Raw genomic sequence first — 20,134 nt, 5'->3', positions numbered from 1 at the left:
TCTGGATCAATTCCATTGAGAGTTTGTCAAATTTTATCGCGTCTTTTAATCGCGATGGTTACCAGTCCAAATTCGTAGATCAAAAATTTCAATGACATAGGGATAGGTTCAATTCATCTATAGGAATGATTCTGGATGAATTTCATTGCGAGTTTTTCAAAGTTGATCGCGCTTTTTATTCGCGATGGTTACCAGTCCAAATTCAATGAACAAACATTTCTGTCACTTTGAAGTGATTTTCTATTCATCCATTGGGACTGGGAGGGTAAATTTTCATTTTTGAATGTCAAAGGCCATATCACGTAGAACGCACCTGGTCTCGTCAGCTCCCAGAAGTTAAGTTACGTCGAGTCCCGTTAGTACTTGGAAGGGTTACCGCTTGGGAATACGGGATGTCGTTGGCGACGGATAGTTTGTTTTCAATAACAAATTTCTTGACATTTTTTTTCAATCACGATGGTTACCAGTCCAATTTCGTAGATGAAACATTTCAATGCCTTAGAGATAGGTTCAATTCATCTATAAGAATGATTCTGGATCAATTCCATTGAGAGTTTGTCAAATTTTATCGCGTTTTTTAATCGCGATGGTTACCAGTCCAAATTCGTAGATCAAAAATTTCAATGACATAGGGATAGGTTCAATTCATCTATAGGAATGATTCTGGATGAATTTCATTGCGAATTTTTAAAAGTTGATCGCGCTTTTTATTCGCGATGGTTACCAGTCCAAATTCAATGAACAAACATTTCTGTCACTTTGAAGTGATTTTCTATTCATCCATTGGGACTGGGAGGGTAAATTTTCATTTTTGAATGTCAACGGCCATATCACGTAGAACGCACCTGGTCTCGTCAGCTCCCAGAAGTTAAGTTACGTCGAGTCCCGTTAGTAATTAGAAGGGTTACCGCTTGGGAATACGGGATGTCGTTGGCGACGGATAGTTTGTTTTCAATAACAAATTTCTTGACATTTTTTTTCAATCACGATGGTTACCAGTCCAATTTCGTAGATGAAACATTTCAATGCCTTAGAGATAGGTTCAATTCATCTATAAGAATGATTCTGGATCAATTCCATTGAGAGTTTGTCAAATTTTATCGCGTCTTTTAATCGCGATGGTTACCAGTCCAAATTCGTAGATCAAAAATTTCAATGACATAGGGATAGGTTCAATTCATCTATAGGAATGATTCTGGATGAATTTCATTGCGAGTTTTTCAAAGTTGATCGCGCTTTTTATTCGCGATGGTTACCAGTCCAAATTCAATGAACAAACATTTCTGTCACTTTGAAGTGATTTTCTATTCATCCATTGGGACTGGGAGGGTAAATTTTCATTTTTGAATGTCAAAGGCCATATCACGTAGAACGCACCTGGTCTCGTCAGCTCCCAGAAGTTAAGTTACGTCGAGTCCCGTTAGTACTTGGAAGGGTTACCGCTTGGGAATACGGGATGTCGTTGGCGACGGATAGTTTGTTTTCAATAACAAATTTCTTGACATTTTTTTTCAATCACGATGGTTACCAGTCCAATTTCGTAGATGAAACATTTCAATGCCTTAGAGATAGGTTCAATTCATCTATAAGAATGATTCTGGATCAATTCCATTGAGAGTTTGTCAAATTTTATCGCGTTTTTTAATCGCGATGGTTACCAGTCCAAATTCGTAGATCAAAAATTTCAATGACATAGGGATAGGTTCAATTCATCTATAGGAATGATTCTGGATGAATTTCATTGCGAATTTTTAAAAGTTGATCGCGCTTTTTATTCGCGATGGTTACCAGTCCAAATTCAATGAACAAACATTTCTGTCACTTTGAAGTGATTTTCTATTCATCCATTGGGACTGGGAGGGTAAATTTTCATTTTTGAATGTCAACGGCCATATCACGTAGAACGCACCTGGTCTCGTCAGCTCCCAGAAGTTAAGTTACGTCGAGTCCCGTTAGTAATTAGAAGGGTTACCGCTTGGGAATACGGGATGTCGTTGGCGACGGATAGTTTGTTTTCAATAACAAATTTCTTGACATTTTTTTTCAATCACGATGGTTACCAGTCCAATTTCGTAGATGAAACATTTCAATGCCTTAGAGATAGGTTCAATTCATCTATAAGAATGATTCTGGATCAATTCCATTGAGAGTTTGTCAAATTTTATCGCGTCTTTTAATCGCGATGGTTACCAGTCCAAATTCGTAGATCAAAAATTTCAATGACATAGGGATAGGTTCAATTCATCTATAGGAATGATTCTGGATGAATTTCATTGCGAGTTTTTCAAAGTTGATCGCGCTTTTTATTCGCGATGGTTACCAGTCCAAATTCAATGAACAAACATTTCTGTCACTTTGAAGTGATTTTCTATTCATCCATTGGGACTGGGAGGGTAAATTTTCATTTTTGAATGTCAAAGGCCATATCACGTAGAACGCACCTGGTCTCGTCAGCTCCCAGAAGTTAAGTTACGTCGAGTCCCGTTAGTACTTGGAAGGGTTACCGCTTGGGAATACGGGATGTCGTTGGCGACGGATAGTTTGTTTTCAATAACAAATTTCTTGACATTTTTTTTCAATCACGATGGTTACCAGTCCAATTTCGTAGATGAAACATTTCAATGCCTTAGAGATAGGTTCAATTCATCTATAAGAATGATTCTGGATCAATTCCATTGAGAGTTTGTCAAATTTTATCGCGTTTTTTAATCGCGATGGTTACCAGTCCAAATTCGTAGATCAAAAATTTCAATGACATAGGGATAGGTTCAATTCATCTATAGGAATGATTCTGGATGAATTTCATTGCGAATTTTTAAAAGTTGATCGCGCTTTTTATTCGCGATGGTTACCAGTCCAAATTCAATGAACAAACATTTCTGTCACTTTGAAGTGATTTTCTATTCATCCATTGGGACTGGGATGGTAAATTTTCATTTTTGAATGTCAACGGCCATATCACGTAGAACGCACCTGGTCTCGTCAGCTTCCAGAAGTTAAGTTACGTCGAGTCCCGTTAGTACTTGGAAGGGTTACCGCTTGGGAATACGGGATGTCGTTGGCGACGGATAGTTTGTTTTCAATAACAAATTTCTTGACATTTTTTTTCAATCACGATGGTTACCAGTCCAATTTCGTAGATGAAACATTTCAATGCCTTAGAGATAGGTTCAATTCATCTATAAGAATGATTCTGGATCAATTCCATTGAGAGTTTGTCAAATTTTATCGCGTCTTTTAATCGCGATGGTTACCAGTCCAAATTCGTAGATCAAAAATTTCAATGACATAGGGATAGGTTCAATTCATCTATAGGAATGATTCTGGATGAATTTCATTGCGAGTTTTTCAAAGTTGATCGCGCTTTTTATTCGCGATGGTTACCAGTCCAAATTCAATGAACAAACATTTCTGTCACTTTGAAGTGATTTTCTATTCATCCATTGGGACTGGGAGGGTAAATTTTCATTTTTGAATGTCAACGGCCATATCACGTAGAACGCACCTGGTCTCGTCAGCTCCCAGAAGTTAAGTTACGTCGAGTCCCGTTAGTACTTGGAAGGGTTACCGCTTGGGAATACGGGATGTCGTTGGCGACGGATAGTTTGTTTTCAATAACAAATTTCTTGACATTTTTTTTCAATCACGATGGTTACCAGTCCAATTTCGTAGATGAAACATTTCAATGCCTTAGAGATAGGTTCAATTCATCTATAAGAATGATTCTGGATCAATTCCATTGAGAGTTTGTCAAATTTTATCGCGTTTTTTAATCGCGATGGTTACCAGTCCAAATTCGTAGATCAAAAATTTCAATGACATAGGGATAGGTTCAATTCATCTATAGGAATGATTCTGGATGAATTTCATTGCGAATTTTTAAAAGTTGATCGCGCTTTTTATTCGCGATGGTTACCAGTCCAAATTCAATGAACAAACATTTCTGTCACTTTGAAGTGATTTTCTATTCATCCATTGGGACTGGGATGGTAAATTTTCATTTTTGAATGTCAACGGCCATATCACGTAGAACGCACCTGGTCTCGTCAGCTTCCAGAAGTTAAGTTACGTCGAGTCCCGTTAGTACTTGGAAGGGTTACCGCTTGGGAATACGGGATGTCGTTGGCGACGGATAGTTTGTTTTCAATAACAAATTTCTTGACATTTTTTTTCAATCACGATGGTTACCAGTCCAATTTCGTAGATGAAACATTTCAATGCCTTAGAGATAGGTTCAATTCATCTATAAGAATGATTCTGGATCAATTCCATTGAGAGTTTGTCAAATTTTATCGCGTTTTTTAATCGCGATGGTTACCAGTCCAAATTCGTAGATCAAAAATTTCAATGACATAGGGATAGGTTCAATTCATCTATAGGAATGATTCTGGATGAATTTCATTGCGAATTTTTAAAAGTTGATCGCGCTTTTTATTCGCGATGGTTACCAGTCCAAATTCAATGAACAAACATTTCTGTCACTTTGAAGTGATTTTCTATTCATCCATTGGGACTGGGATGGTAAATTTTCATTTTTGAATGTCAACGGCCATATCACGTAGAACGCACCTGGTCTCGTCAGCTTCCAGAAGTTAAGTTACGTCGAGTCCCGTTAGTACTTGGAAGGGTGACCGCTTGGGAATACGGGATGTCGTTGGCGACGGATAGTTTGTTTTCAATAACAAATTTCTTGACATTTTTTTTCAATCACGATGGTTACCAGTCCAATTTCGTAGATGAAACATTTCAATGCCTTAGAGATAGGTTCAATTCATCTATAAGAATGATTCTGGATCAATTCCATTGAGAGTTTGTCAAATTTTATCGCGTTTTTTAATCGCGATGGTTACCAGTCCAAATTCGTAGATCAAAAATTTCAATGACATAGGGATAGGTTCAATTCATCTATAGGAATGATTCTGGATGAATTTCATTGCGAATTTTTCAAAGTTGATCGCGCTTTTTATTCGCGATGGTTACCAGTCCAAATTCAATGAACAAACATTTCTGTCACTTTGAAGTGATTTTCTATTCATCCATTGGGACTGGGATGGTAAATTTTCATTTTTGAATGTCAACGGCCATATCACGTAGAACGCACCTGGTCTCGTCAGCTTCCAGAAGTTAAGTTACGTCGAGTCCCGTTAGTACTTGGAAGGGTGACCGCTTGGGAATACGGGATGTCGTTGGCGACGGATAGTTTGTTTTCAATAACAAATTTCTTGACATTTTTTTTCAATCACGATGGTTACCAGTCCAATTTCGTAGATGAAACATTTCAATGCCTTAGAGATAGGTTCAATTCATCTATAAGAATGATTCTGGATCAATTCCATTGAGAGTTTGTCAAATTTTATCGCGTTTTTTAATCGCGATGGTTACCAGTCCAAATTCGTAGATCAAAAATTTCAATGACATAGGGATAGGTTCAATTCATCTATAGGAATGATTCTGGATGAATTTCATTGCGAATTTTTCAAAGTTGATCGCGCTTTTTATTCGCGATGGTTACCAGTCCAAATTCAATGAACAAACATTTCTGTCACTTTGAAGTGATTTTCTATTCATCCATTGGGACTGGGAGGGTAAATTTTCATTTTTGAATGTCAACGGCCATATCACGTAGAACGCACCTGGTCTCGTCAGCTCCCAGAAGTTAAGTTACGTCGAGTCCCGTTAGTACTTGGAAGGGTTACCGCTTGGGAATACGGGATGTCGTTGGCGACGGATAGTTTGTTTTCAATAACAAATTTCTTGACATTTTTTTTCAATCACGATGGTTACCAGTCCAATTTCGTAGATGAAACATTTCAATGCCTTAGAGATAGGTTCAATTCATCTATAAGAATGATTCTGGATCAATTCCATTGAGAGTTTGTCAAATTTTATCGCGTCTTTTAATCGCGATGGTTACCAGTCCAAATTCGTAGATCAAAAATTTCAATGACATAGGGATAGGTTCAATTCATCTATAGGAATGATTCTGGATGAATTTCATTGCGAGTTTTTCAAAGTTGATCGCGCTTTTTATTCGCGATGGTTACCAGTCCAAATTCAATGAACAAACATTTCTGTCACTTTGAAGTGATTTTCTATTCATCCATTGGGACTGGGAGGGTAAATTTTCATTTTTGAATGTCAACGGCCATATCACGTAGAACGCACCTGGTCTCGTCAGCTCCCAGAAGTTAAGTTACGTCGAGTCCCGTTAGTACTTGGAAGGGTTACCGCTTGGGAATACGGGATGTCGTTGGCGACGGATAGTTTGTTTTCAATAACAAATTTCTTGACATTTTTTTTCAATCACGATGGTTACCAGTCCAATTTCGTAGATGAAACATTTCAATGCCTTAGAGATAGGTTCAATTCATCTATAAGAATGATTCTGGATCAATTCCATTGAGAGTTTGTCAAATTTTATCGCGTTTTTTAATCGCGATGGTTACCAGTCCAAATTCGTAGATCAAAAATTTCAATGACATAGGGATAGGTTCAATTCATCTATAGGAATGATTCTGGATGAATTTCATTGCGAATTTTTAAAAGTTGATCGCGCTTTTTATTCGCGATGGTTACCAGTCCAAATTCAATGAACAAACATTTCTGTCACTTTGAAGTGATTTTCTATTCATCCATTGGGACTGGGAGGGTAAATTTTCATTTTTGAATGTCAACGGCCATATCACGTAGAACGCACCTGGTCTCGTCAGCTCCCAGAAGTTAAGTTACGTCGAGTCCCGTTAGTACTTGGAAGGGTTACCGCTTGGGAATACGGGATGTCGTTGGCGACGGATAGTTTGTTTTCAATAACAAATTTCTTGACATTTTTTTTCAATCACGATGGTTACCAGTCCAATTTCGTAGATGAAACATTTCAATGCCTTAGAGATAGGTTCAATTCATCTATAAGAATGATTCTGGATCAATTCCATTGAGAGTTTGTCAAATTTTATCGCGTCTTTTAATCGCGATGGTTACCAGTCCAAATTCGTAGATCAAAAATTTCAATGACATAGGGATAGGTTCAATTCATCTATAGGAATGATTCTGGATGAATTTCATTGCGAGTTTTTCAAAGTTGATCGCGCTTTTTATTCGCGATGGTTACCAGTCCAAATTCAATGAACAAACATTTCTGTCACTTTGAAGTGATTTTCTATTCATCCATTGGGACTGGGAGGGTAAATTTTCATTTTTGAATGTCAACGGCCATATCACGTAGAACGCACCTGGTCTCGTCAGCTCCCAGAAGTTAAGTTACGTCGAGTCCCGTTAGTACTTGGAAGGGTTACCGCTTGGGAATACGGGATGTCGTTGGCGACGGATAGTTTGTTTTCAATAACAAATTTCTTGACATTTTTTTTCAATCACGATGGTTACCAGTCCAATTTCGTAGATGAAACATTTCAATGCCTTAGAGATAGGTTCAATTCATCTATAAGAATGATTCTGGATCAATTCCATTGAGAGTTTGTCAAATTTTATCGCGTTTTTTAATCGCGATGGTTACCAGTCCAAATTCGTAGATCAAAAATTTCAATGACATAGGGATAGGTTCAATTCATCTATAGGAATGATTCTGGATGAATTTCATTGCGAATTTTTAAAAGTTGATCGCGCTTTTTATTCGCGATGGTTACCAGTCCAAATTCAATGAACAAACATTTCTGTCACTTTGAAGTGATTTTCTATTCATCCATTGGGACTGGGATGGTAAATTTTCATTTTTGAATGTCAACGGCCATATCACGTAGAACGCACCTGGTCTCGTCAGCTTCCAGAAGTTAAGTTACGTCGAGTCCCGTTAGTACTTGGAAGGGTGACCGCTTGGGAATACGGGATGTCGTTGGCGACGGATAGTTTGTTTTCAATAACAAATTTCTTGACATTTTTTTTCAATCACGATGGTTACCAGTCCAATTTCGTAGATGAAACATTTCAATGCCTTAGAGATAGGTTCAATTCATCTATAAGAATGATTCTGGATCAATTCCATTGAGAGTTTGTCAAATTTTATCGCGTTTTTTAATCGCGATGGTTACCAGTCCAAATTCGTAGATCAAAAATTTCAATGACATAGGGATAGGTTCAATTCATCTATAGGAATGATTCTGGATGAATTTCATTGCGAATTTTTCAAAGTTGATCGCGCTTTTTATTCGCGATGGTTACCAGTCCAAATTCAATGAACAAACATTTCTGTCACTTTGAAGTGATTTTCTATTCATCCATTGGGACTGGGAGGGTAAATTTTCATTTTTGAATGTCAAAGGCCATATCACGTAGAACGCACCTGGTCTCGTCAGCTCCCAGAAGTTAAGTTACGTCGAGTCCCGTTAGTACTTGGAAGGGTTACCGCTTGGGAATACGGGATGTCGTTGGCGACGGATAGTTTGTTTTCAATAACAAATTTCTTGACATTTTTTTTCAATCACGATGGTTACCAGTCCAATTTCGTAGATGAAACATTTCAATGCCTTAGAGATAGGTTCAATTCATCTATAAGAATGATTCTGGATCAATTCCATTGAGAGTTTGTCAAATTTTATCGCGTTTTTTAATCGCGATGGTTACCAGTCCAAATTCGTAGATCAAAAAATTCAATGACATAGGGATAGGTTCAATTCATCTATAGGAATGATTCTGGATGAATTTCATTGCGAGTTTTTCAAAGTTGATCGCGCTTTTTATTCGCGATGGTTACCAGTCCAAATTCAATGAACAAACATTTCTGTCACTTTGAAGTGATTTTCTATTCATCCATTGGGACTGGGAGGGTAAATTTTCATTTTTGAATGTCAACGGCCATATCACGTAGAACGCACCTGGTCTCGTCAGCTCCCAGAAGTTAAGTTACGTCGAGTCCCGTTAGTACTTGGAAGGGTTACCGCTTGGGAATACGGGATGTCGTTGGCGACGGATAGTTTGTTTTCAATAACAAATTTCTTGACATTTTTTTTCAATCACGATGGTTACCAGTCCAATTTCGTAGATGAAACATTTCAATGCCTTAGAGATAGGTTCAATTCATCTATAAGAATGATTCTGGATCAATTCCATTGAGAGTTTGTCAAATTTTATCGCGTTTTTTAATCGCGATGGTTACCAGTCCAAATTCGTAGATCAAAAATTTCAATGACATAGGGATAGGTTCAATTCATCTATAGGAATGATTCTGGATGAATTTCATTGCGAATTTTTCAAAGTTGATCGCGCTTTTTATTCGCGATGGTTACCAGTCCAAATTCAATAAACAAACATTTCTGTCAGTTTGAAGTGATTTTCTATTCATCCATTGGGACTGGGAGGGTAAATTTTCATTTTTGAATGTCAACGGCCATATCACGTAGAACGCACCTGATCTCGTCAGCTCCCAGAAGTTAAGTTACGTCGAGTCCCGTTAGTACTTGGAAGGGTGACCGCTTGGGAATACGGGATGTCGTTGGCGATGGATAGTTTGTTTTCAATAACAAATTTCTTGAAATTTTTTTCAATCACGATGGTTACCAGTCCAATTTCGTAGATGAAACATTTCAATGCCTTAGAGATAGGTTCAATTCATCTATAAGAATGATTCTGGATCAATTCCATTGAGAGTTTGTCAAAATTATCGCGTTTTTTAATCGCAATGGTTACCAGTCCAAATTCGTAGATCAAAAATTTCAATGACATAGGGATAGGTTCAATTCATCTATAGGAATGATTCTGGATGAATTTCATTGCGAGTTTTTCAAAGTTGATCGCGCTTTTCATTCGCGATGGTTACCAGTCCAAATTCAATGAACAAACATTTCTGTCACTTTGAAGTGATTTTCTATTCATCCATTGGGACTGGGAGGGTAAATTTTCATTTTTGAATGTCAACGGCCATATCACGTAGAACGCACCTGGTCTCGTCAGCTCCAAGAAGTTAAGTTACGTCGAGTCCCGTTAGTACTTGGAAGGGTTACCGCTTGGGAATACGGGATGTCGTTGGCGACGGATAGTTTGTTTTCAATAACAAATTTCTTGACATTTTTTTTCAATCACGATGGTTACCAGTCCAATTTCGTAGATGAAACATTTCAATGCCTTAGAGATAGGTTCAATTCATCTATAAGAATGATTCTGGATCAATTCCATTGAGAGTTTGTCAAAATTATCGCGTTTTTTAATCGCAATGGTTACCAGTCCAAATTCGTAGATCAAAAATTTCAATGACATAGGGATAGGTTCAATTCATCTATAGGAATGATTCTGGATGAATTTCATTGCGAGTTTTTCAAAGTTGATCGCGCTTTTCATTCGCGATGGTTACCAGTCCAAATTCAATGAACAAACATTTCTGTCACTTTGAAGTGATTTTCTATTCATCCATTGGGACTGGGAGGGTAAATTTTCATTTTTGAATGTCAACGGCCATATCACGTAGAACGCACCTGGTCTCGTCAGCTCCCAGAAGTTAAGTTACGTCGAGTCCCGTTAGTACTTGGAAGGGTTACCGCTTGGGAATACGGGATGTCGTTGGCGACGGATAGTTTGTTTTCAATAACAAATGTCTTGACATTTTTTTTCAATCACAATGGTTACCAGTCCAATTTCGTAGATGAAACATTTCAATGCCTTAGAGATAGGTTCAATTCATCTATAAGAATGATTCTGGATCAATTCCATTGAGAGTTTGTCAAATTTTATCGCGTTTTTTAATCGCGATGGTTACCAGTCCAAATTCGTAGATCAAAAATTTCAATGACATAGGGATAGGTTCAATTCATCTATAGGAATGATTCTGGATGAATTTCATTGCGAATTTTTCAAAGTTGATCGCGCTTTTTATTCGCGATGGTTACCAGTCCAAATTCAATAAACAAACATTTCTGTCAGTTTGAAGTGATTTTCTATTCATCCATTGGGACTGGGAGGGTAAATTTTCATTTTTGAATGTCAACGGCCATATCACGTAGAACGCACCTGATCTCGTCAGCTCCCAGAAGTTAAGTTACGTCGAGTCCCGTTAGTACTTGGAAGGGTGACCGCTTGGGAATACGGGATGTCGTTGGCGATGGATAGTTTGTTTTCAATAACAAATTTCTTGAAATTTTTTTCAATCACGATGGTTACCAGTCCAATTTCGTAGATGAAACATTTCAATGCCTTAGAGATAGGTTCAATTCATCTATAAGAATGATTCTGGATCAATTCCATTGAGAGTTTGTCAAAATTATCGCGTTTTTTAATCGCAATGGTTACCAGTCCAAATTCGTAGATCAAAAATTTCAATGACATAGGGATAGGTTCAATTCATCTATAGGAATGATTCTGGATGAATTTCATTGCGAGTTTTTCAAAGTTGATCGCGCTTTTCATTCGCGATGGTTACCAGTCCAAATTCAATGAACAAACATTTCTGTCACTTTGAAGTGATTTTCTATTCATCCATTGGGACTGGGAGGGTAAATTTTCATTTTTGAATGTCAACGGCCATATCACGTAGAACGCACCTGGTCTCGTCAGCTCCAAGAAGTTAAGTTACGTCGAGTCCCGTTAGTACTTGGAAGGGTTACCGCTTGGGAATACGGGATGTCGTTGGCGATGGATAGTTTGTTTTCAATAACAAATTTCTTGACATTTTTTTTCAATCACGATGGTTACCAGTCCAATTTCGTAGATCAAAAATTTCAATGACATAGGGATAGGTTCAATTCATCTATAGGAATGATTCTGGATGAATTTCATTGCGAGTTTTTCAAAGTTGATCGCGCTTTTTATTCGCGATGGTTACCAGTCCAAATTCAATGAACAAACATTTCTGTCACTTTGAAGTGATTTTCTATTCATCCATTGGGACTGGGAGGGTAAATTTTCATTTTTGAATGTCAACGGCCATATCACGTAGAACGCACCTGGTCTCGTCAGCTCCCAGAAGTTAAGTTACGTCGAGTCCCGTTAGTACTTGGAAGGGTGACCGCTTGGGAATACGGGATGTCGTTGGCGATGGATAGTTTGTTTTCAATAACAAATTTCTTGACATTTTTTTTCAATCACGATGGTTACCAGTCCAATTTCGTAGATGAAACATTTCAATGCCTTAGAGATAGGTTCAATTCATCTATAAGAATGATTCTGGATCAATTCCATTGAGAGTTTGTCAAATTTTATCGCGTTATTTAATCGCGATGGTTAACAGTCCAAATTCGTAGATCAAACATTTCAATGACATAGGGATAGGTTCAATTCATCTATAGGAATGATTCTGGATGAATTTCATTGCGAGTTTTTCAAAGTTGATCGCGCTTTTTATTCGCGATGGTTACCAGTCCAAATTCAATGAACAAACATTTCTGTCACTTTGAAGTGATTTTCTATTCATCCATTGGGACTGGGAGGGTAAATTTTCATTTTTGAATGTCAACGGCCATATCACGTAGAACGCACCTGGTCTCGTCAGCTCCCAGAAGTTAAGTTACGTCGAGTCCCGTTAGTACTTGGAAGGGTGACCGCTTGGGAATACGGGATGTCGTTGGCGATGGATAGTTTGTTTTCAATAACAAATTTCTTGACATTTTTTTTCAATCACGATGGTTACCAGTCCAATTTCGTAGATCAAAAATTTCAATGACATAGGGATAGGTTCAATTCATCTATAGGAATGATTCTGGATGAATTTCATTGCGAGTTTTTCAAAGTTGATCGCGCTTTTTATTCGCGATGGTTACCAGTCCAAATTCAATGAACAAACATTTCTGTCACTTTGAAGTGATTTTCTATTCATCCATTGGGACTGGGAGGGTAAATTTTCATTTTTGAATGTCAACGGCCATATCACGTAGAACGCACCTGGTCTCGTCAGCTCCCAGAAGTTAAGTTACGTCGAGTCCCGTTAGTACTTGGAAGGGTGACCGCTTGGGAATACGGGATGTCGTTGGCGATGGATAGTTTGTTTTCAATAACAAATTTCTTGACATTTTTTTTCAATCACGATGGTTACCAGTCCAATTTCGTAGATCAAAAATTTCAATGACATAGGGATAGGTTCAATTCATCTATAGGAATGATTCTGGATGAATTTCATTGCGAGTTTTTCAAAGTTGATCGCGCTTTTTATTCGCGATGGTTACCAGTCCAAATTCAATGAACAAACATTTCTGTCACTTTGAAGTGATTTTCTATTCATCCATTGGGACTGGGAGGGTAAATTTTCATTTTTGAATGTCAACGGCCATATCACGTAGAACGCACCTGGTCTCGTCAGCTCCCAGAAGTTAAGTTACGTCGAGTCCCGTTAGTACTTGGAAGGGTTACCGCTTGGGAATACGGGATGTCGTTGGCGACGGATAGTTTGTTTTCAATAACAAATTTCTTGACATTTTTTTTCAATCACGATGGTTACCAGTCCAATTTCGTAGATGAAACATTTCAATGCCTTAGAGATAGGTTCAATTCATCTATAAGAATGATTCTGGATCAATTCCATTGAGAGTTTGTCAAATTTTATCGCGTTTTTTAATCGCGATGGTTACCAGTCCAAATTCGTAGATCAAAAATTTCAATGACATAGGGATAGGTTCAATTCATCTATAGGAATGATTCTGGATGAATTTCATTGCGAATTTTTCAAAGTTGATCGCGCTTTTTATTCGCGATGGTTACCAGTCCAAATTCAATGAACAAACATTTCTGTCACTTTGAAGTGATTTTCTATTCATCCATTGGGACTGGGAGGGTAAATTTTCATTTTTGAATGTCAACGGCCATATCACGTAGAACGCACCTGGTCTCGTCAGCTCCCAGAAGTTAAGTTACGTCGAGTCCCGTTAGTACTTGGAAGGGTGACCGCTTGGGAATACGGGATGTCGTTGGCGTTGGATAGTTTGTTTTCAATAACAAATTTCTTGACATTTTTTTTCAATCACGATGGTTACCAGTCCAATTTCGTAGATCAAAAATTTCAATGACATAGGGATAGGTTCAATTCATCTATAGGAATGATTCTGGATGAATTTCATTGCGAGTTTTTCAAAGTTGATCGCGCTTTTTATTCGCGATGGTTACCAGTCCAAATTCAATGAACAAACATTTCTGTCACTTTGAAGTGATTTTCTATTCATCCATTGGGACTGGGAGGGTAAATTTTCATTTTTGAATGTCAACGGCCATATCACGTAGAACGCACCTGGTCTCGTCAGCTCCCAGAAGTTAAGTTACGTCGAGTCCCGTTAGTACTTGGAAGGGTGACCGCTTGGGAATACGGGATGTCGTTGGCGATGGATAGTTTGTTTTCAATAACAAATTTCTTGACATTTTTTTTCAATCACGATGGTTACCAGTCCAATTTCGTAGATGAAACATTTCAATGCCTTAGAGATAGGTTCAATTCATCTATAAGAATGATTCTGGATCAATTCCATTGAGAGTTTGTCAAATTTTATCGCGTTATTTAATCGCGATGGTTAACAGTCCAAATTCGTAGATCAAACATTTCAATGACATAGGGATAGGTTCAATTCATCTATAGGAATGATTCTGGATGAATTTCATTGCGAGTTTTTCAAAGTTGATCGCGCTTTTTATTCGCGATGGTTACCAGTCCAAATTCAATGAACAAACATTTCTGTCACTTTGAAGTGATTTTCTATTCATCCATTGGGACTGGGAGGGTAAATTTTCATTTTTGAATGTCAACGGCCATATCACGTAGAACGCACCTGGTCTCGTCAGCTCCCAGAAGTTAAGTTACGTCGAGTCCCGTTAGTACTTGGAAGGGTGACCGCTTGGGAATACGGGATGTCGTTGGCGATGGATAGTTTGTTTTCAATAACAAATTTCTTGAAATTTTTTTTCAATAACGATGGTTACCAGTCCAATTTCGTAGATCAAAAATTTCAATGACATAGGGATAGGTTCAATTCATCTATAGGAATGATTCTGGATGAATTTCATTGCGAGTTTTTCAAAGTTTATCGCGCTTTTTATTCGCGATGGTTACCAGTCCAAATTCAATGAACAAACATTTCTGTCACTTTGAAGTGATTTTCTATTCATCCATTGGGACTGGGAGGGTAAATTTTCATTTTTGAATGTCAACGGCCATATCACGTAGAACGCACCTGGTCTCGTCAGCTCCCAGAAGTTAAGTTACGTCGAGTCCCGTTAGTACTTGGAAGGGTTACCGCTTGGGAATACGGGATGTCGTTGGCGACGGATAGTTTGTTTTCAATAACAAATTTCTTGACATTTTTTTTCAATCACGATGGTTACCAGTCCAATTTCGTAGATGAAACATTTCAATGCCTTAGAGATAGGTTCAATTCATCTATAAGAATGATTCTGGATCAATTCCATTGAGAGTTTGTCAAATTTTATCGCGTTTTTTAATCGCGATGGTTACCAGTCCAAATTCGTAGATCAAAAATTTCAATGACATAGGGATAGGTTCAATTCATCTATAGGAATGATTCTGGATGAATTTCATTGCGAGTTTTTCAAAGTTGATCGCGCTTTTTATTCGTGATGGTTACCAGTCCAAATTCAATGAACAAACATTTCTGTCACTTTGAAGTGATTTTCTATTCATCCATTGGGACTGGGAGGGTAAATTTTCATTTTTGAATGTCAACGGCCATATCACGTAGAACGCACCTGATCTCGTCAGCTCCCAGAAGTTAAGTTACGTCGAGTCCCGTTAGTACTTGGAAGGGTTACCGCTTGGGAATACGGGATGTCGTTGGCGACGGATAGTTTGTTTTCAATAACAAATTTCAGGACATTTTTTTTCAATCACGATGGTTACCAGTCCAATTTCGTAGATGAAACATTTCAATGCCTTAGAGATAGGTTCAATTCATCTATAAGAATGATTCTGGATCAATTCCATTGAGAGTTTGTCAAATTTTATCGCGTTTTTTAATCGCGATGGTTACCAGTCCAAATTCGTAGATCAAAAATTTCAATGACATAGGGATAGGTTCAATTCATCTATAGGAATGATTCTGGATGAATTTCATTGCGAGTTTTTCAAAGTTGATCGCGCTTTTTATTCGCGATGGTTACCAGTCCAAATTCAATGAACAAACATTTCTGTCACTTTGAAGTGATTTTCTATTCATCCATTGGGACTGGGAGGGTAAATTTTCATTTTTGAATGTCAACGGCCATATCACGTAGAACGCACCTGGTCTCGTCAGCTCCCAGAAGTTAAGTTACGTCGAGTCCCGTTAGTACTTGGAAGGGTGACCGCTTGGGAATACGGGATGTCGTTGGCGATGGATAGTTTGTTTTCAATAACAAATTTCTTGACATTTTTTTTCAATCACGATGGTTACCAGTCCAATTTCGTAGATGAAACATTTCAATGCCTTAGAGATAGGTTCAATTCATCTGTAAGAATGATGTTTTTCAAATTTTATCGCGTTTTTTAATCGCGATGGTTACCAGTCCAAATTCGTACATCAAAAATTTCAATGACATAGGGATAGGTTCAATTCATCTATAGGAATGATTCTGGATGAATTTCATTGCGAGTTTTTCAAAGTTGATCGCGCTTTTTATTCGCGATGGTTACCAGTCCAAATTCAATGAACAAACATTTCTGTCACTTTGAAGTGATTTTCTATTCATCCATTGGGACTGGGAGGGTAAATTTTCATTTTTGAATGTCAACGGCCATATCACGTAGAACGCACCTGGTCTCGTCAGCTCCCAGAAGTTAAGTTACGTCGAGTCCCGTTAGTACTTGGAAGGGTGACCGCTTGGGAATACGGGATGTCGTTGGCGATGGATAGTTTGTTTTCAATAACAAATTTCTTGACATTTTTTTTCAATCACGATGGTTACCAGTCCAATTTCGTAGATGAAACATTTCAATGCCTTAGAGATAGGTTCAATTCATCTGTAAGAATGATGTTTTTCAAATTTTATCGCGTTTTTTAATCGCGATGGTTACCAGTCCAAATTCGTAGATCAAAAATTTCAATGACATAGGGATAGGTTCAATTCATCTATAGGAATGATTCTGGATGAATTTCATTGCGAGTTTTTCAAAGTTGATCGCGCTTTTTATTCGCGATGGTTACCAGTCCAAATTCAATGAACAAACATTTCTGTCACTTTGAAGTGATTTTCTATTCATCCATTGGGACTGGGAGGGTAAATTTTCATTTTTGAATGTCAACGGCCATATCACGTAGAACGCACCTGGTCTCGTCAGCTCCCAGAAGTTAAGTTACGTCGAGTCCCGTTAGTACTTGGAAGGGTGACCGCTTGGGAATACGGGATGTCGTTGGCGATGGATAGTTTGTTTTCAATAACAAATTTCTTGACATTTTTTTTCAATCACGATGGTTACCAGTCCAATTTCGTAGATGAAACATTTCAATGCCTTAGAGATAGGTTCAATTCATCTATAAGAATGATTCTGGATCAATTCCATTGAGAGTTTGTCAAATTTTATCGCGTTTTTTAATCGCGATGGTTACCAGTCCAAATTCGTACATCAAAAATTTCAATGACATAGGGATAGGTTCAATTCATCTATAGGAATGATTCTGGATGAATTTCATTGCGAGTTTTTCAAAGTTGATCGCGCTTTTTATTCGCGATGGTTACCAGTCCAAATTCAATGAACAAACATTTCTGTCACTTTGAAGTGATTTTCTATTCATCCATTGGGACTGGGAGGGTAAATTTTCATTTTTGAATGTCAACGGCCATATCACGTAGAACGCACCTGGTCTCGTCAGCTCCCAGAAGTTAAGTTACGTCGAGTCCCGTTAGTACTTGGAAGGGTGACCGCTTGGGAATACGGGATGTCGTTGGCGATGGATAGTTTGTTTTCAATAACAAATTTCTTGACATTTTTTTTCAATCACGATGGTTACCAGTCCAATTTCGTAGATGAAACATTTCAATGCCTTAGAGATAGGTTCAATTCATCTGTAAGAATGATGTTTTTCAAATTTTATCGCGTTTTTTAATCGCGATGGTTACCAGTCCAAATTCGTACATCAAAAATTTCAATGACATAGGGATAGGTTCAATTCATCTATAGGAATGATTCTGGATGAATTTCATTGCGAGTTTTTCAAAGTTGATCGCGCTTTTTATTCGCGATGGTTACCAGTCCAAATTCAATGAACAAACATTTCTGTCACTTTGAAGTGATTTTCTATTCATCCATTGGGACTGGGAGGGTAAATTTTCATTTTTGAATGTCAACGGCCATATCACGTAGAACGCACCTGGTCTCGTCAGCTCCCAGAAGTTAAGTTACGTCGAGTCCCGTTAGTACTTGGAAGGGTGACCGCTTGGGAATACGGGATGTCGTTGGCGATGGATAGTTTGTTTTCAATAACAAATTTCTTGACATTTTTTTTCAATCACGATGGTTACCAGTCCAATTTCGTAGATGAAACATTTCAATGCCTTAGAGATAGGTTCAATTCATCTATAAGAATGATTCTGGATCAATTCCATTGAGAGTTTGTCAAATTTTATCGCGTTTTTTAATCGCGATGGTTACCAGTCCAAATTCGTAGATCAAAAATTTCAATGACATAGGGATAGGTTCAATTCATCTATAGGAATGATTCTGGATGAATTTCATTGCGAGTTTTTCAAAGTTGATCGCGCTTTTTATTCGCGATGGTTACCAGTCCAAATTCAATGAACAAACATTTCTGTCACTTTGAAGTGATTTTCTATTCATCCATTGGGACTGGGAGGGTAAATTTTCATTTTTGAATGTCAACGGCCATATCACGTAGAACGCACCTGGTCTCGTCAGCTCCCAGAAGTTAAGTTACGTCGAGTCCCGTTAGTACTTGGAAGGGTGACCGCTTGGGAATACGGGATGTCGTTGGCGATGGATAGTTTGTTTTCAATAACAAATTTCTTGACATTTTTTTTCAATCACGATGGTTACCAGTCCAATTTCGTAGATGAAACATTTCAATGCCTTAGAGATAGGTTCAATTCATCTGTAAGAATGATGTTTTTCAAATTTTATCGCGTTTTTTAATCGCGATGGTTACCAGTCCAAATTCGTACATCAAAAATTTCAATGACATAGGGATAGGTTCAATTCATCTATAGGAATGATTCTGGATGAATTTCATTGCGAGTTTTTCAAAGTTGATCGCGCTTTTTATTCGCGATGGTTACCAGTCCAAATTCAATGAACAAACATTTCTGTCACTTTGAAGTGATTTTCTATTCATCCATTGGGACTGGGAGGGTAAATTTTCATTTTTGAATGTCAACGGCCATATCACGTAGAACGCACCTGGTCTCGTCAGCTCCCAGAAGTTAAGTTACGTCGAGTCCCGTTAGTACTTGGAAGGGTGACCGCTTGGGAATACGGGATGTCGTTGGCGATGGATAGTTTGTTTTCAATAACAAATTTCTTGACATATTTTTTCAATCACGATGGTTACCAGTCCAATTTCGTAGATGAAACATTTCAATGCCTTAGAGATAGGTTCAATTCATCTATAAGAATGATTCTGGATCAATTCCATTGAGAGTTTGTCAAATTTTATCGCGTTTTTTAATCGCGATGGTTACCAGTCCAAATTCGTAGATCAAAAATTTCAATGACATAGGGATAGGTTCAATTCATCTATAGGAATGATTCTGGATGAATTTCATTGCGAGTTTTTCAAAGTTGATCGCGCTTTTTATTCGCGATGGTTACCAGTCCAAATTCAATGAACAAACATTTCTGTCACTTTGAAGTGATTTTCTATTCATCCATTGGGACTGGGAGGGTAAATTTTCATTTTTGAATGTCAACGGCCATATCACGTAGAACGCACCTGGTCTCGTCAGCTCCCAGAAGTTAAGTTACGTCGAGTCCCGTTAGTACTTGGAAGGGTGACCGCTTGGGAATACGGGATGTCGTTGGCGATGGATAGTTTGTTTTCAATAACAAATTTCTTGACATTTTTTTTCAATCACGATGGTTACCAGTCCAATTTCGTAGATGAAACATTTCAATGCCTTAGAGATAGGTTCAATTCATCTGTAAGAATGATGTTTTTCAAATTTTATCGCGTTTTTTAATCGCGATGGTTACCAGTCCAAATTCGTACATCAAAAATTTCAATGACATAGGGATAGGTTCAATTCATCTATAGGAATGATTCTGGATGAATTTCAT

The 20,134-nt window shown here is 37.9% G+C and overlaps 39 pseudogenes; all 39 read left to right on the top strand.

Annotated features, from left to right (window-relative positions):
* Positions 1-285: 285 nt before the first annotated feature.
* LOC124329872 lies at positions 286-404 on the top strand (annotated as a pseudogene).
* Positions 405-817: 413 nt separating this feature from the next.
* On the top strand, positions 818-936 carry LOC124329958 (annotated as a pseudogene).
* Positions 937-1,349: 413 nt separating this feature from the next.
* Positions 1,350-1,468, top strand: LOC124329871 (annotated as a pseudogene).
* Positions 1,469-1,881: 413 nt separating this feature from the next.
* On the top strand, positions 1,882-2,000 carry LOC124329957 (annotated as a pseudogene).
* A 413-nt stretch (positions 2,001-2,413) lies between these two features.
* LOC124329870 lies at positions 2,414-2,532 on the top strand (annotated as a pseudogene).
* Positions 2,533-2,945: 413 nt separating this feature from the next.
* On the top strand, positions 2,946-3,064 carry LOC124335576 (annotated as a pseudogene).
* Positions 3,065-3,477: 413 nt separating this feature from the next.
* On the top strand, positions 3,478-3,596 carry LOC124333869 (annotated as a pseudogene).
* Positions 3,597-4,009: 413 nt separating this feature from the next.
* Positions 4,010-4,128, top strand: LOC124335575 (annotated as a pseudogene).
* A 413-nt stretch (positions 4,129-4,541) lies between these two features.
* On the top strand, positions 4,542-4,660 carry LOC124334894 (annotated as a pseudogene).
* A 413-nt stretch (positions 4,661-5,073) lies between these two features.
* Positions 5,074-5,192, top strand: LOC124334893 (annotated as a pseudogene).
* Positions 5,193-5,605: 413 nt separating this feature from the next.
* Positions 5,606-5,724, top strand: LOC124333868 (annotated as a pseudogene).
* Positions 5,725-6,137: 413 nt separating this feature from the next.
* Positions 6,138-6,256, top strand: LOC124333867 (annotated as a pseudogene).
* Positions 6,257-6,669: 413 nt separating this feature from the next.
* LOC124333865 lies at positions 6,670-6,788 on the top strand (annotated as a pseudogene).
* Positions 6,789-7,201: 413 nt separating this feature from the next.
* Positions 7,202-7,320, top strand: LOC124333864 (annotated as a pseudogene).
* A 413-nt stretch (positions 7,321-7,733) lies between these two features.
* On the top strand, positions 7,734-7,852 carry LOC124334892 (annotated as a pseudogene).
* Positions 7,853-8,265: 413 nt separating this feature from the next.
* Positions 8,266-8,384, top strand: LOC124329868 (annotated as a pseudogene).
* A 413-nt stretch (positions 8,385-8,797) lies between these two features.
* Positions 8,798-8,916, top strand: LOC124333863 (annotated as a pseudogene).
* Positions 8,917-9,329: 413 nt separating this feature from the next.
* Positions 9,330-9,448, top strand: LOC124335141 (annotated as a pseudogene).
* Positions 9,449-9,859: 411 nt separating this feature from the next.
* LOC124330020 lies at positions 9,860-9,978 on the top strand (annotated as a pseudogene).
* Positions 9,979-10,390: 412 nt separating this feature from the next.
* Positions 10,391-10,509, top strand: LOC124333862 (annotated as a pseudogene).
* Positions 10,510-10,922: 413 nt separating this feature from the next.
* On the top strand, positions 10,923-11,041 carry LOC124335140 (annotated as a pseudogene).
* Positions 11,042-11,452: 411 nt separating this feature from the next.
* LOC124330019 lies at positions 11,453-11,571 on the top strand (annotated as a pseudogene).
* A 283-nt stretch (positions 11,572-11,854) lies between these two features.
* On the top strand, positions 11,855-11,973 carry LOC124332570 (annotated as a pseudogene).
* Positions 11,974-12,386: 413 nt separating this feature from the next.
* On the top strand, positions 12,387-12,505 carry LOC124332569 (annotated as a pseudogene).
* A 283-nt stretch (positions 12,506-12,788) lies between these two features.
* On the top strand, positions 12,789-12,907 carry LOC124332568 (annotated as a pseudogene).
* A 283-nt stretch (positions 12,908-13,190) lies between these two features.
* Positions 13,191-13,309, top strand: LOC124333861 (annotated as a pseudogene).
* A 413-nt stretch (positions 13,310-13,722) lies between these two features.
* Positions 13,723-13,841, top strand: LOC124332567 (annotated as a pseudogene).
* A 283-nt stretch (positions 13,842-14,124) lies between these two features.
* LOC124332566 lies at positions 14,125-14,243 on the top strand (annotated as a pseudogene).
* Positions 14,244-14,656: 413 nt separating this feature from the next.
* Positions 14,657-14,775, top strand: LOC124332565 (annotated as a pseudogene).
* A 283-nt stretch (positions 14,776-15,058) lies between these two features.
* Positions 15,059-15,177, top strand: LOC124333860 (annotated as a pseudogene).
* Positions 15,178-15,590: 413 nt separating this feature from the next.
* Positions 15,591-15,709, top strand: LOC124329731 (annotated as a pseudogene).
* A 413-nt stretch (positions 15,710-16,122) lies between these two features.
* Positions 16,123-16,241, top strand: LOC124332564 (annotated as a pseudogene).
* A 392-nt stretch (positions 16,242-16,633) lies between these two features.
* On the top strand, positions 16,634-16,752 carry LOC124332562 (annotated as a pseudogene).
* A 392-nt stretch (positions 16,753-17,144) lies between these two features.
* On the top strand, positions 17,145-17,263 carry LOC124332561 (annotated as a pseudogene).
* Positions 17,264-17,676: 413 nt separating this feature from the next.
* Positions 17,677-17,795, top strand: LOC124332560 (annotated as a pseudogene).
* Positions 17,796-18,187: 392 nt separating this feature from the next.
* LOC124332559 lies at positions 18,188-18,306 on the top strand (annotated as a pseudogene).
* A 413-nt stretch (positions 18,307-18,719) lies between these two features.
* On the top strand, positions 18,720-18,838 carry LOC124332558 (annotated as a pseudogene).
* A 392-nt stretch (positions 18,839-19,230) lies between these two features.
* LOC124332557 lies at positions 19,231-19,349 on the top strand (annotated as a pseudogene).
* Positions 19,350-19,762: 413 nt separating this feature from the next.
* Positions 19,763-19,881, top strand: LOC124332556 (annotated as a pseudogene).
* Positions 19,882-20,134: the final 253 nt, after the last annotated feature.

This window comes from Daphnia pulicaria, chromosome 3, assembly GCF_021234035.1.
Source record: "Daphnia pulicaria isolate SC F1-1A chromosome 3, SC_F0-13Bv2, whole genome shotgun sequence".
Lineage (NCBI taxonomy): Eukaryota > Metazoa > Arthropoda > Branchiopoda > Diplostraca > Daphniidae > Daphnia > Daphnia pulicaria.
The sequence above is the reverse complement of the archived record's forward strand: the minus strand, read 5'-3'. Positions and strand labels throughout refer to the sequence as shown.